The sequence below is a fragment of the Lissotriton vulgaris genome, chromosome 4_1 (assembly GCF_964263255.1).
Source record: "Lissotriton vulgaris chromosome 4_1, aLisVul1.2, whole genome shotgun sequence".
In the NCBI taxonomy this organism is placed as follows: Eukaryota; Metazoa; Chordata; class Amphibia; order Caudata; family Salamandridae; genus Lissotriton; species Lissotriton vulgaris.
In genome coordinates, this window is record NC_141691.1 from 687928873 (window position 1) to 687945457 (window position 16585).

General features: G+C 44.8%; 1 protein-coding gene across 1 annotated transcript in view; it reads right to left on the bottom strand.

Annotated features, from left to right (window-relative positions):
* The window catches only part of VWC2 (von Willebrand factor C domain containing 2), a 635067-nt gene that overhangs the window by 388721 nt on the left and 229761 nt on the right, over nt 1–16585 (bottom strand). The window lies entirely within an intron of this gene.

Sequence of the window (16585 nt, forward strand, 5' to 3'; positions counted from 1 at the left end):
GCTATCAGAAAACCAATCAAATGATCGAACCAAATGTCCAAAATGTAATCTTGAAGCAGCAGGTATGGAGCATATGCTTTTTTCATGTCCAGAGCTAACTCTTTTTTGGAAAGGAATAACGGATGCTTTAAGCTATAAACAAATTATAACTCCGCCGCTTTCTGCTCATTTGATCCTATTAGACATTGAAGACGTTTATTGTCAGTATAAAGACTTGTTATCTATAGTATATGCTTGTGCAACACTAGTTATAGCTAGATCCTGGATCTCTAAGGAATCTCCAACATAATGGAGTGGTGGAACTTGATTAATGAAATTTACACAATGGAACTAGCATTAGCAAAATTAAGAGGTCCCAAGGCTCTGAAAGGGAGGGACAAAATCTGGGGAACGGTCATTTAACTTATGAAATATAGGATGTAGATATGTGATAAGACCAGCCTAAACTTGAATTTCTATTCTTCAAAATCTATTTTGAAAATAATGTATTGCCGCCCTCTGTTTTATGTACAAAATGATAATTTATACTTTTGTTTTTTCTATGTTTTATTATGTAACTTTGAGAATGATGCTCTTCTTGCAATAACAATAAAAATCTTAAAAAAAAAAAAAGATATTTCAATTACTGGTATCCAGTCTTCTTGACTTGTACTTGGTTGTTCATCATCTATTTGTCTTTCAGAATCAGTCACCTTTGATGCTTTGACTTCACAACCTTCAGCTTCTGGTGTCTCAGCGTATTTGGTCAGTTGCTGCTCTTGGTCTTCAGATGGGCTCAAAAAACTTCAGGTATGGCTCACATGAATCCAGTTGGAAAAACTTGCACACTTCACTGCTGTGGTAGTGACAAGTATGACTTGACTTGGTTTATCCCACCTAGGTGCTAGACACAATTTTCGTACATGTTTCTCCACTAACACCCAGTCTCCAGGATTAAAATCATGTGCCTGGTCTAGCTGCCTGGCAACTGCATCTTCTCCCACCTGATGAGAGATAGAACACACCATTTCAGCCAATCCTTTGAAATAGTCCAATACCAGATCATCAGTTGTATTCACTCAATTTATTCCCAGGAATAAATGCTTGTCTCATTGCCCTTCCCATGAGCACTTCGTGAGGGCTCAAGCCTGTTTTCCTATCAGGAATGCTTTTGAGACCCACCAATACAAGAGGCAATACAAGACCCTTGACCCTGTTCTGGGCCGGTCTGTCCACGCACCGCGCACACTCCCCGTGAGTAAACCCAGGTTGCCCCCGCTCCTGCTGAGTTCGCCGCTGCCCTGCAGCTGAGTTCCTGGTCCTTAGCTTTTTTATTCTGCCTCTGTATTTTGCTGCATTTTGCCTTCGTGTTGTCTGTATTCTGCCTCTGTATTCTGTTTTGTTTTTACTGTGTCCTGCCCCTGCCGCGTTTCTCGCCCTCTCCCCGCTACCCGCCCCTGCTACCCTGCGGCCCGCCCCTTTTGTTTTCTGTCTCCCTTCCCATTCGCCGACCCGCTCCCGTCTCCCAGCTGCTCCTCCCTCCCACTTGGCCATTTATGGCGGAGTGCACGCGTACGCGCAGCGAGCACGCGCAGCGGGTGCGCCAATTGCACGCCAAAGGCGCGCCAAAGCCAAGCCCGTCTGCGCCCGTCTGCGCCTGGACCGTGCCCAGCGCCGGGACCCCTGACTGTCATCGACGCCAGACCACACAACGGACCTACGATGCCGCCACCCTCAACGCACTCAACACCGGCCGAACCCCCGCCTGCTACAGAGCCACCCGAAAAATGCACCCACGGACCTTTCACCTGCCAAGCCTGCAAATTGACCTGCCTCTGGACCTGCACCGCACCCGCCAAGCCGAGCACCAGCAGCAACTACCTCAAGTGCATCCTGCTCAACACCCGCTCCGTCCACAAACACGCCGTCGAACTCTGGAACCTGCTCGACACAACATCACCAGACTTCGCCTTCCTCACGGAAACCTGGATGAACGCCTCCTCAGCGCCCAACATCGCCACCGCCATCCCGGACAGATACAAGATCACCCGGAGGGACCGCGTCAACCAGACTGGAGGAGGCATCACCATCGTACACAAGAACACCATTCGCATCACTACCAGCGCCAACGACACCTTCACCGCCGCCGAACACCTCCACTTCCAGATACACACCGACCCCAAGACCACCCTCAGAGGCACCCTCATCTACAGACCCCCGGGACCACGCACACTATTCAGCGAAGACATCACAGACTTCATCAGCCCTCACGCCCTCCCCTCCGCTGGATACATCCTCCTAGGGGACCTCAACTTTCACCAGGAGAACAACAAGGACAGCAACACCACCACCCTGCTGGACAACCTCGTAAACCTCGGGCTCAAGCAACGGGTGAACACCCCCACCCACTACGCCGGCCACACGCTTGACCCAGTCTTCTCCTCCAGCAAGTAAATTGCCTTCAGCCACTCCACCGGACTCCATTGGACGGATCACAGCTGTGTCCACTTCAGCTTCAGAGGAGCCACGTCCCACCACCACCTGCAACAGGTTCCTCGCTGGAGCTGGAACAAGATCACCGCCAACCAGCTCACCACCTCCCTCAGCCAGAACCATCCCGCCAGCACAACGGACCCCAACAAAGCAGCCAGCAACCTCTCACAGTGGATTACCAACTGCGCAGATGACCTTGCACCACTGAAGACCCCTCCCAGCAGACACAGCAGCAAGAAAGTCTCTTGGTTTACTGACGAACTTAAGAACTCCAAGAGGAACTGCCGCACCCTCGAGAAAGCCTGGCGCAACGACCAGACCACAGACAACATGACTGCCCTGAAGCACGCCACCCGCAAACACCACCAGCTGATCTGCACCACCAAGAAGACAGCATTCAAAGAATGACTGGACAACAACGCCCCCAACAGCAAGGAACTCTTCAGCATCGTCAAAGAGCTCTCCAACCCCAGCGCCGGAAACAACAACATTACTCCCTCGCAAGACCTCTGCGACTCACTCGCCTCGTTCTTCCACCGCAAGATCGCCGAAATACACAACAGCTTCGGCGCACCAACCACGCACCCAACCACTGAACCAACGCCCCCCACCACCACCCTCTGCACCTGGACCCCGGTCAGCACGTAAGACACCACCCGCACGATGAACACCATACACTCCGAATCCCCAACCGACCCCTGCCCTCACCACGTCTTCAACAAAGCGGACTCCATCATCGCATCCCATCTCCTTGACATCATCAACGCCTCCTTCAACACCGCCACCTTCCCGGAAAGCTGGAAGCACGCCGAGCTCAGCGCACTCCTGAAGAAACCAACAGCGGACCCCACCGACCTCAAGAACTTCAACCCCATCTCGCTCCTCCCTTTTCCTGCCAAAGTCATCGAGAAGACCATCAACAGACAGCTGGCCGCCTTCCTCGAGACGAACGGATCCCTCGACCACTCGCAGTCCGGTTTCCGAGCCAACCACAGTACCAAGACCGCCCTCATTGCAGCTACTGACGACATCAGATCCCTGCTCAACAGCGGGGAGACAGCGGCCCTCATCCTCCTGGACCTCTTCACAGCGTTCGACACTGTCTGCCATGCACCCTAGTGCAGCACCTCAGCAACATCGGAATCCAAGAGAAGGCACTGGAATGGATCATCTCGTTCCTCGCCAGAAGAACCCAGAGAGTCCGCCTCACCCCGTTCAGATCGGAGGCCACCGAATTCATCTGCGGCGTACCACAGGGATCATCGCTCAGCCCCATCCTCTTCAACGTCTACATGAGCCCCCTCGCAGCCACTGCACGTCAACACAACCTCAACATCATCTCCTACGCCGACGACACCCAGCTGACACTCTCCCTCACCAACGACCCCGCCGCCACCAGAACCAGCCTACACGAAGGGATGAAAGACGTCGCTGAGTGGATGAAGAACAGCCGCCTGAAACTGAACTCAGACAAGACAGAAGTCCTCATCCTGGGGTCATCGCCCTCCGCCTGGGACGACTCCTGGTGGCCCCCCGCCCTGGGCACCACTCCCAAGCCAACGGACCACGCACGCAACCTGGGCTTCATCCTGGACTCCTCCGTCTCGATGACCAGACTAGTCAATGCCGTCTCATCATCGTGCTTCAACACCCTGCGCATGCTCCGAAAGATCTTCCGATGGATCCCCACTGAAACCAGGAAGACGGTCCCCCAGGCACTCGTCACCATCCGTCTGGACTACGGGAACACCCTCTACACCGGAACCACAGCCAAACTTCAGAGAAGACTCCAACGCATCCAGAACGCCTCCGCACGACTCATCCTGGACATCCCCCGAAACAGCCACATATCCGGCCACCTGAAAGACCTGCACTGGCTCCCCGTCAGCAAGAGGATCACGTTCAGACTCCTCACCCACGCACACAAGGCCCTCCACAAGCTGGGCCCCAAGTACCTCAACAACCGACTGACCTTCTACACGCCCACCTGCCAGCTGCGATCGACCAGCCTCGCCCTCCCCGCCGTTCCACGCATCCACAGAGCCACCGCCGGAGGAAGATCCATCTCCTACCTGGCAGCCAAGACATGGAACTCTCTCCCCATCCACCTTAGGCTAACCCAGGACCATCTCTCCTTCAGGAAGCAACTCAAGACCTGGCTTTTCGAGCAGTAAGGGACCCCTCTCCCCCAGGGCCTTGAGACCCTTCCGGGTGAGTAGCGCGCTATAAAAATTGTCATGATTGATTGAATGATTGTTTGATCTGTCCATTTTAGCATTGTGGATGCACACACCTTACCCAGCCTTGACTTGATTGTGCCGTAAAGCTGTTCAACTATTACAGAAGCCTCTGGGCGATAAGCAAGTGCAGTTTTTGTTCAATATCTAATGCAGCACAATTAATCCAATGATCTCATTTTTAAAATGAGGTCCTCTATTTGATTCCAAAGTAACTGGGAAACTTTTCCTCTTGTGGGGTATGCCTCTACCCATCTTGAGAACAGACACACTATAACAAGTACACATTTCAATCCATTGCACAGAGGCAACTCTATGAAGTCTAACTGCTGCTAACTCAGTTTTTCCCCAGCTAACCTCGGTCTTTCTACCTGTGTTTTGCTGATGACAGATCAAGCATCTTTGGCAAAGGCTCTCTGCCCCTACCCTAACCTTTGGATTATACCAACTCTGTCTGAAAGATCTGATCATTGAGTCCCTGACAATGTGTGTTGTTCCATGGTATAATCTTGCCATTTGAGAAAGGTAAGAAATCTGGCATGACTGGTCTGCCATCTAGGTATACCCACACTTCATCTTCTGTCCTTTTTGTACAACCTGACTTTATCCAGGTTTCCTTTTCCCTTTCCTCAACTTCTTCCTGCAACTGTCTGACCTCATCCCATGTTTCTGTAACTGAGAAAAACATAATTTGGCAGCTGGTTTAACCTGTTTCCACTTTCCTGTTATTTGCAGTGGTATTTTTTTGCACAGTATTGAGCAATTTGGTCGGCATCTCTATTGCCCGCCGTCACATAGTCATTTCCTGACTGATGTGCAGCACATTTGACCACTGCTATTTCTTTTGGCAATTGCAATGCTTCCAACAATTCTTTCACTTTTTTATTGTTTCTGATAGGAGACCCTGAAGAAGACAGAAATCCCCTCTGCAACCAGAGCTGGCCAAAATCGTGCACAATCCCGAAACCATATTGACTGTCCGTAAATATGGTTATTCTCCAATTTTTCCCAATTTTCCATGACTTTCTTATGGCCACCAATTCGGCTACTGGAGCAGACTTGACTCCTGGTAAACAGGATGCTTCAATGACTCCTTAAATTTTGCATACAGCATATGCAGCACTTAGCCCTCCATCTTCCTTTCTCAGACATGACCCATCCACAAATAATTCATGATCAGATTCCTTCAAGGGAGTATCTTTTATATCAGGGTGGGGCTTAGTACATAATTCAGTCACATCCAAACAATTATGATCAAGCTCATCTATAACTTCCTCACAATATGGATCTGGCTATAATGTGGCAGGGTTCATTATTGTACATCTTATCACTGTGACATTCTCAGCTCCCAAATCCACTATTTCATACTTAGTCTCCTGACTAGGAGTGAGGTGCTGTGTTCACATTCTTGTCAAAAGATTCCCAACTGAATGTGGGACATATACCTTTACAGGATGTCCCATCACAATTGACTCCCTTTGCTCTAGACTCCTACAAGTAGCAGCTACTGCTTTTAAGCAGCCAGGTAAGGCTGAAGCCACTGATCCAAAGTGGCAGAGAAATACTCCACTGGACGTCGGCTCAATCCATGTATCTTTGTTAAAACTGAAAGGGCGCAATTTTCTCTCACAACAAAACAGCGCAAATTCTTTTGAATAGTCAGGCATGCCTAAGGCAGGGGCCTCACACAGACAATTTCGCAATTTCACTAATGTTTCTAAACATTCGTCATTCCAATCAATTGGATCTTTCGCTCTTTTCCGAGTCAATTGTATCAATAGTTTCGCTAGCAGGGAGAAGCTATTTATCCACTGCCTACAATGCCCAACCACTCCCAGGAACATTCTCATCTCCTTTTGCGTCTGAGGCAATTGCATCTGTTTGATTATTTTTATTCCTTCGAGGTTCACTTTTCTAACTCCTTTTTCTATTTTATGCCCTAAATACTTAACTTGTTGCTGTAAAAAATTGCAATTTCTCTGGAGACACTTTGTGTCCTCCTTCGGCCAAATGGTTCAGTAATGCAATGGTGTCAGTGACACAATCTTCTCATGTCTTTGATGCCACCAATAGGTCATCAATATACTGAACCAGAACAGATTCTCTGGGCATTACTAATGACTCTAGACACTTTTTCAAGATCTGATTAAAAATCGAGGGACTCTCTGTGTACCCTTAAGGAACTCAACACCATGCCAAAACACGATCTTCAAACCGAAAGGCAAAAATATACTGGCTTTCTGGGTGTAAAGGAATGGAAAAGAATGCCTGACACAAATCAATCACTGTAAACCAACCTGCATGCCAGGGTATTTGATAAAGAATCACTGATGGATTTGGCACCACTGGACAACAAGGTACTACAATTTTATTTATCTTTCATAAATTCTGTACTATTCTGTACTTGTCACTAGGCTTTTTAAGTCCCATGGTTGGCAAATTGCAAGGACTGCCTACTATTTCTTTCAGTATTCCTTGCTCAATCATTTGTTCAATCACTGAAGCAACTCCTGTTTTCACTTCTGGGCTCATTATGTATGGCTTTTTGTTTGGCTAAACTATTACCACTACCACTATTTGTACAGGGTCTACATTCTCCATTATCCCTACATTCTTTTCTGTAAAGTCTCACACATCTGGATTTACGGTGTCTCTCAATTCTTCTGGTAATTCACTTTCAGTTACCAATGAAAACATTTCATCCACTTCTGTACCTTGCTTATCTAACATCATCTTGTAAGCAACATCCTCATCAGGAGTTTGGAAAGCAAAACCATCAGGAGTACAATAGATTGTGCAGTTCATCTTGCACAGTAGGTCTCTTCCTAACAAATTCACTGGACGTGAATCACACCCCACAAACTGATGCATATCTTTACAATTTCCAATATGCAGTTCCACTGTTTATTTGACACTCCTACAACTTGATTAGCTTCTCCCAAGAGGGGTAGGTTTGGGATGTCTGCTGCTCTTACAGTAGACCGAGTAGCACCAGTGTCCAATAGAAAATAGAAAAGTGATGTCACTACCTTCAACTTTCCCATTAATAAATGGACCTGTCTGATCTGCCGGTAAGGATGCTCCAAGCACTCACTACTCTTCCTCCCCCCTCAGGCACCATCATTGCATATAGTCCTATTCATCATCATTCTGCAAAAAATACTGTGAAACCACAGCATTATTCTTATCAATTTCTCCTTGAAAGCTGGTGTTCGCACGGTATTTTTGATGTTCACATGGTTTGGCATAGGAGTTTGTGGCACCTGATACTGTGAAGTAACTACCTGCTGCTGCTGTTGCTGTTCCACAACCACTGCAGATTTAAATTTAGATTTGCTCTCGTTATTATTCTGAAAAGTTTTACACCCGTTCTTCCAATGTTCAAGCTTTCCGCACGAATGACAAGGACATTTCTTTCTTGCTTCCTCTCTATTCATTGGTCCTCATCCTATTCCACCACTCGACACCTGTTCACCTTGATTCTGATCTTTCATCTCATTATCAGTCTGGGAAATTCATTTTGCTTCCTGCTGTTCTGCTAATTTCACCTGTACCCACATCATTTTTTCTTTCAACTTTCTATGTTTTGACTCAATATTTCGCATATTTCTATATTGCATCTATGGTCTTGCTTTGCCAGCACAACATGTGCTGCTGAATCATCTGACTAATCTCCGGTTTCAAACCATACACAAACAAATACACAAAATGTCCTATATCCTTATCACCAATAATCTCAAATCCACTGTGCTGCCTTCAAGACCTGTAACAACCTTTTTATAATACACATGTACGGACTCCTTTTGCTCCTGAGTTGTTCTTTCTATCTTAACCCAATTAGTTTCTTTAGGAGGGATCTTCCCTTTCAAAAAAGTAATCACCTGGTGACATTTCTTCCTCACCTCTTCTGACGGGGCTCCTGTTTTGGAATCTCTTGCATAATTTTCATTCGGCCAATCAACTGTAATCTTACACTCCATCCATAAATCAGCAGTAACCACTATGTCAAATAAACCATCCAAATCCTTCAACAATACCTTCGAAACCTTCACAAACCCTTCCACTTGCTTGTGCCATTCAACAGGTTTCTCTCTCAACCTGGGAAAATCATTTGTAAATGACAAAATATCCTGTCTACTCCATGGAACGTGAATATATCCACCGCCAGGTACCTCCCTTATTGGGCATACCCTTTCAACATTTTCTGACTCCCTTAATAGAAATGCAGTTAATGCTTCTTTAGCCTGTGCTTCTTCTTTCTTTCTTATCCATCTAGTTCTTCATTTATCAATTTCATCCCTTTTTCTCAAAATGTTCATCAGGGCACACTTTAGGAGTAGTCCATCAGAGATGACAATGCAATGAGGGTCCATGCACAGAGACGGTGTACCAAGGGAAAAAATTTAGACATGTTTATGAGAGGAGTTAGTGGCCATTAGGACTGCCTATATTGCGTAATTAAACAATAAAGTCTGGCAGAGTAATGTCCGATCCCTCTGCATCCCTTAAAAGGAGTTAGCCTTGTAATGGGCCCCAAATATCTCTAGGCCTAGAGGCTAGAGGCAGAGTCTCAGCATAAACATTGGATTGCTCCTGACAGTAAAGTAGATCACCTAGCCAAGTCTTGAATTTCGGAGCCTGCTCTCTTCCCCAGCGACACGCTACTCTGCGCTTCGCCAGTAATAAGGACAGTGCTAAGAACTTACGGTGTGACTTAGGTATCTGTGCAGTGTAGTCTAAAAGCCCCACCCGTGGATTCCTCACCAACATGCTGCTTGTCATTTTCCCCAACAACATATGAACCTGTTCCCAGTAGTCCTGCACCCCGGGGCACTCCCACGCCAGATGGAGAAAGTCAGCCCTCGGTCTCCCACACCTTCACAGCAATCATTGTCAGATAAGTTGAACCTAAATTTCTTGGCCGGAGTATAATACAGACGATGTAAAAACTTGTAGTGTATAACTAGAGGAAATCTGTGAGGTCTGAAGGCAGCAATATTCCCATTGTTGAAATCTCCGCCCCTAGCTCTTTGGACCATTGTGTACGCGCCAAGGTTGAGGCCACCGCTTGCTGCATACGTATACTATTATACAACTGTGATGCCAAATGTTTACCGTCGGGAGAGCCAAGCAGTAGGTGCAGAGGCACTAGATTTGCCGGCTCATATGGAAAATCAGGGAGAACTGTCCTCATGCCTTGTCGTAGGTGAACATATAAGAAATAGTCTAAAGGAGAAGGACGCTCATCGCGCAAAAAAATATTTGCAGAGCAAAATATGCTGTCCTGGAACAAATCACCCCAGGTGACAATATTGATCCGAGCACATAGCTTGTGAAATCCCGTTTCCTGTAGCAGTGGTATACTGGGATGATAGGCCAGTGGCAACCGTGGAGAGTATAGCAACGGAGTACCTGATATGGCTATGATGTGATGCCAGGCATCCACGTGCCAGTAACCATTATAGGTGGCGTCGCCCATGTCTGAGCAGGAGCATATATTATCCCAGACATTAGACTAGGGTCCGCGAGCCAGTCCCTGTGTCTACTTGCGGCATATACCTGGGGGATGGTCCCAATAGTACGCATAATATGCTTGTGCACTTAGGGAATAAATCTCGAAGTCGGGTATGTCAAACCCACCTTGGGTTAAAGGCCTCCTCAGAATAGACCACTGGAGCCGTGGCTGCTTTCCTCCCCGCAACAAGCGCAACAGTTCAGTGCGTAAAATTGTTAAAACAAAATAGGAGCCAGGATAATAGGGAATATTCATGAATAAATAGAGAAATTGCGGAAGGACCACCATTTTGATGAGAGGGGCCCTGCCTACAAATGAGAGGGGGAGGTGAATCCATCGAGAAATATTATCTGCCAGTTTCGTAATAGCTGTACCATAATTGAGCCATTTGGTGGCTTCTCTGTCTGCAGTCAGCTGAATTCACAAATAGCGCAGATCAGAGCCACACCATTCCAGTGGGAAATCCAGCGCAAATTGATCAGCCGCAGGTGTTAGGGGAAAAAACGGAGACTTCCAGTTGATATTAATCCCAGATAATCTACCAAACACGACAAATTGCTGCAAGATAGGGTTGATATTTTGTTGGGGGTCTCTAATATATAGAGTAAGGTCATCTGCATAAATGGATATCAACATTTGCCTCATGCAGCAACGAAACGCTCGCTCATGATGGTGCTGGTGAAGTTTAGACGCTAGTGGTAAAATGGCAAAAAGTAGCGAGTACAACGGGCAGCCTTGCCTCGTGCCCCTTGACCTTAACAGTGGGCTGCTGATATAACAATTGAACCCAAGAGAGGAACAAGTTAGGGAAGCCCATGCGTTGTAAAACTCTGATTAAATAATTCCACTCCACCCAATCGAATGCCTTGGTGACGTCTAAAAAATACTGCGGCCAGTGAGAAGTCAGGGGCAACATTCTGTACTAGAGAAAAAAAGGTGCGAAGATTGTGGCTCGTGGCCCTACCTGAGACAAATCCCGATTGATCAGGTAGGATGAGTTTATCCAATAGGAGAGTTAGCCTATTAGCCAGCAATTTGGTCAGTATTTTTGTATCACAATTTATAAGGGAAAGGGGCTTGTAGGAATCGCATACCTCAGGGGCCTTTCCTGGCTTCAAAAGAGAGGTGATCAGTGCCTTGCGGGTAAGTATTTCCCTCTCAACAGATTCTTCATAGAGTTCCCTAAGGACCGGAACAGAAACAACAACTCTTCTTCACTGTGAATGTGCAATTTTTCTGTGCTTACATTACCAACTATAATTTCTTCCAAATCCACTTTCAATCTGGCAATACCTTTCGTTGGGAATTTCTGTTTCTATACCCTGTGCCCATCAATCTAAATCCTCTGGAGTAACCATCTCTGAACCTCCAGCTCCACTAGGGCTTGTAGACACCTTTTCTTTGCCTTTTCAGGTGTAACTCTCTTTGGGGTCTCAGTTAAGGGTTCCATAATTGGAAGATCCATTAATGAAATAACTGAATCACACTCACTGACTTGATCATCTGACATCACTATTTCTTTTCTAAAATTGCTTAAAGGTACTGTTACAGTTTGTGGTTTCGAACTACTCTTTTATCTCCATGCAATGGGATCACAGGACCAATTGTCACTGGTACTGTCAAAGCTTCAGTATTTAAGTTCAACTGACTTATTTTCTGCACTAATTCTTCTCTAGTTGTGTTCAAAGCTTCTCTCTCTCTATCTTGCAATACTCTAGTACTTGATGTATCATGAAGAATCTGTGGCACCAATGGTGTTCCCAACACTGAGGCACTCAGGGTAACTCTACTGTAGCACGAAGTGCAGTTCTTGCATTGCTGGTGGTCATTTACTGTCATTGTCGGAGCAAAGAGCAGGGTTCATTGAAACTTCACATTGGGAGTCATCATGGATGGCAGAGTTATGGCATGATCTGGCCAGTTTGCGGATGTGAGGAGCCAAATATCCAGATTTTCACTTTTTCTTTAGATGGAGCTACTCTGATGCCAGCCAAGGGTCCAAGACCTGGGGAGGCACCTCTTGTGGCTCAAGGACTAACTCCAGCAGAGACCAACAGGTCTCGGGCAGGTCTAGTTGCAGATCTAGGCAGGTCCAGTTGCAGCAGGTCAGCTTGTTGCAGGGAAGCCTCTGAAGCTTGTTGTGTCCATGTAGCTCACACAGGAGGTAAGTCAACTGACCTTTAGAGTTACTCCGGTTAGCTGATGTAAAGCAGGCCTGTTCGTCTTCACAGAAAGCAACACAGTATTTCAAGCAGCAGGGCAGACCTCTGGCAGCAGGGCAATCCTTCTTCTGTAACTTCCACAGCTCCAGGATTTTTCTGAAGAATGGCTCGGGAGGACCAATATTTATACGTGGTGCAGCCTTTGTTTCAGTAGACACCCTGTCCTACCCCCACATCTGGTTCGGTAAATTCTTCCTCTTCCCCAGTAAAGTCTCTAAACTATCAGAGAGTGTCATAAGGCAGGGCAGGCATAGTGTCACATTCCTTTTTGTGCACAGGAGGCAACGTCCTTTGTACTGTAAGTGGAGTTGTGCACAGGCCCTCCCCAGTCATCATGCCAGGGTGGTCCATCCTCTCCTCACATACGCTCCTTTTGTGTTTCTGTCTGGAAGCAGTACACAAACCCCAACAGCAGAGCTATTCACAGTCATGTGACCCAAAACACTGACTGAAGGCACAAACGGTTGGGACAAGAAAATTCAAACTTTCTAAATGTACCATTTACAGAATTGTAACTTAAAATCTGACTTCATTATTAAAGAAAGTTTTAAGTTACAATTCATTTGAGTGTAAATATCATATCTCTATTTGCTTGCAGTCCATAGTTAGCTCTAATTAAATGTCATAAGGTAACCCAGTTTTAGTCTATGGAAGAGATCAGCCTTTGAATAGTGAAAAACAATGTAGGAGTTTTTCACTGCCAGGACATGTAGAACTTAAGTACACTTGCCCCACATTTTAAATAAGATGCACCTACTCTATAAACCTTTAGGGCCTACCTTATGGGTGACATAAGTATGAAAAGGAAGGTTTGTTTTGCCATGCCAAAATGGTGGTTAAAAAACTTCACTATGGGCTGCAGTGGTAGGCCGGAGTTATGTTTTGAAATGGCTACTAGAATGGGTGGCACAATGAGTGCTGCAGACCATCTAGTTAAGAAAAGAGTGGGGTTGTGTCCTATTTAGCGCTGGGTAGGACAACATAAATATGTATTAGAGAAAATAGAAACCCAGTTGCTTTTTGGTTCTGCCACTTATTTTATTTTGAACAGATTTTTTATACCCTATGGTATTTAATCAGTGGGTGTTGTAATTATTTTTTAGAAGTACAAGTTACTTCACTTGAATCAACTACTGTGATAGTCTGAGGACTTGCTTTGTCATAAAAAAACAGGAATTGTTATATACAAGTTACACATTTAACACCAAAACAAACAATTGTGATGCAAATATACATTGACATTTATACTATACATTTTCTACAATATATTTTACATGAAAAGAGGTCTAAACTGTACCCTACTAACAGATTTTGACAACAGACCTTCATCATGTGACTTTTGTGTATTTAAGGTCTGGTCATGCAAGGGCGAGAATTTCGTAAAAGTTATTTTGTTGACTGAAAAGTACGGCGTAGTATTAATGGCCCTTTGCACAATTACAGTTCATACGCTAAGATGAACAAAGGTAAGCCGACGCGTTTCCAAGCCTGTGTCTTGATCGTCAGGCTTTTCTTCAGGGCTTTTGTTAGTTGGGTACCTATGCAAAAACAATAGGGGACATGTTTCAGAATGGGACCGTTCTCTTGTGCTGGTTGAGTGCCTTTAGTCATTTGTGTTCGTTATTACCTTTACAAACAAGGGTGTTTTGGATCTGTCTTGATTGGAACTCCTGAACGATGGGTAGTTCGCAGAGATAAAGAGCATGTAATGTGTCTGTTTTCTCTATGTATACAAAGAGCATACTGTCACTGTGATTCTACTAAATGTAACAACATCAGGGCTTATGTTTACCTAATTTCTTTATTCGTGAATGCTGTAGTTGGGAAACTTTTTTTTTCTTTTAGTGGAGTGTTGTTTGAGCGGCGGCGGTAAGGTCTGTGTTAACGATAAAGTGAGGAGAATTCTGTAATTTGAAAGTTCAAACATTTGCGGGACTTTTTAATCTATTCCCCATTTCTAGTAGTTACTTACTTGGGGTTTCAGCCCGCAGGCTGGCCGCTGCTCTTGCGATTTGGGCGGCGTCACCTTTTTCTCAACTAGGGTTTTGTCGCATTTACTGCAAGGATGAGAGGAATGAATTTTTAGTAATATATTCAAATGCGTTGCTTGTTTGCTCCCTTCGTTTGATTTCTTACCTTTAGAAATCTTTGTGGCTCAGGGGTTTCCTGCCTGCTTCCGTGTAGAACGGTTTGTTTGGTGATGCTGATCACATGACTGTTTAAATTATATTCATGTCATGTGATTTGGTGGTTATGGGAGATGTAGCCCTGATGCTGGCTTATTATTTAGTCTTATACAGTCATATGTTCAGGCTTCAAATTGTTCATTTAGTCCTGTGGTCACGCAGTTGAACTTCATAATTAGATATGCTTCTCTCCTGAGTAAAAGAGTTTCCACATTTCCTCCCCTTAAAGGAGTTTTTATTCCGTAGAGAACCGACCATCTTAGATCTCTTTCGGTGTGATTCTGGTCAAGGAAGTGTTGCACCATGGGTGCAGTCAATACTTTCTGTTTTATCCTGGAACGGTGTTGTGCCAATCTTTGTGTAATTTGTTGATTTGTTTTTCCAATGTAAATTTTGTCACATGGACAAATTATTACATAGACAATATTTTTATTTTTACAATTAGTAAATTCTTTATGGCTCCATTTTATGGTGTTGTGTTCAAACATCGTGCCTTCAATGGTACTTGCACACGATACACAAGTTCCGCATTTGTGATGTCCTTGCAATGGATTTAGGTTCCATATAGTGCGGAGGTCACTTTTTACTTTTGAAGTACGTTTCTGGATGTTGAGGTCTTTCCCCAGAAGAATGAATTGGTCACTACACTAGACCGTAAACAGACGGACAAAAACACCATTCTCCATTACCGGAGTTTCCACCCACAATACTGGGGCAGTATTGTGAAACACAGACAGTAGTACACAGACCCTTTATAGACCCACTTGGGTTTAATGTTTAATTGACGGGTTGGATGGTGTGTCCATGACCAATGAATTCAATAAAGTTATATTGAAATACTTACTCTGACAAGTCCTCGGTTAAACCAATAATTCTAAGGGCAAGTCAGTCGAGGACTATAAATACTAGGCATTTGTTATAAATCATTTTTAACAATCAAATGCTGTGTGGCTAATTAGCTGCACTTTGCGAGGATGCGTGCCGAGCCGCGTATTCCGCATACGTATTTGTAATGGTCCATGCAAATCGAATGTTAAACCCTTATTTGCCAAAAAGTAACATGAGTAACCCGGTATACAATAGTCAAGTCAAGTCAATAATCTTTATTCGGATATTTCATTATTCATAAAAGTACAATTTTACACACATAATCACGTACATGGTCCATCATTATTAGTAATATAAAACATTGTTAGGTTTTCCATTTCATTAACGACAAACAATACTAGAATGGCAGTGTACAAAATGCATTATTACCCAAAAAGTCACTCAGTCTCAGATATATTACTATATATAGCAGCATCAAATAAAGTGCCAGAGTGCAAAGATCCCGTTTGAGGTAGCAACAAAAGGTACAGAATGCAAAGTTTCCCACAGCGGTAGCTAAAGGAGCAAGTTACTAGAGCTCGTATGGATTACAATTAGCAGCATCGAGTAAAGTGCAAGAAGTGCAAAGTTCAGAGTTCCTGTTTTGAGTAACATTAAAATAAAGTACAGAAATGCGAAGTTTGCCATAGCAACAGCTAAAAGAGCAGATTACTAAGGCTCATATAAGTTACAATTTACGACATTAAATAAAGTGCGGCTGTGCAATGGTGTAAAATACAAAGAATGCAAAAACCTCTAAATACATATAATGCAACCTAGTCTAACAAACATCAATTCATAGAGGAACGAGAACGAATAGCCATTTTCAAAAAAGTGCACACACGATATATGATGTCATCATCTTTAAGCTGGAAATGGATTTATAAGCTACTTTAAAATCCTTTATACCCTAAGCTCTAAAAAACTGTATCAACAGCTGCATACTATATTTTTGATAAAAGGGGCAACAGAACAGAAAGAGTATGGATTGTTTCCCTGAGGTCCCACATGGACAGGCCAGGTTATCAATATTGGGTTGGTAGCCTATAGGGAAGCACAGCAAATATTGTATAGATCCTGATCTTA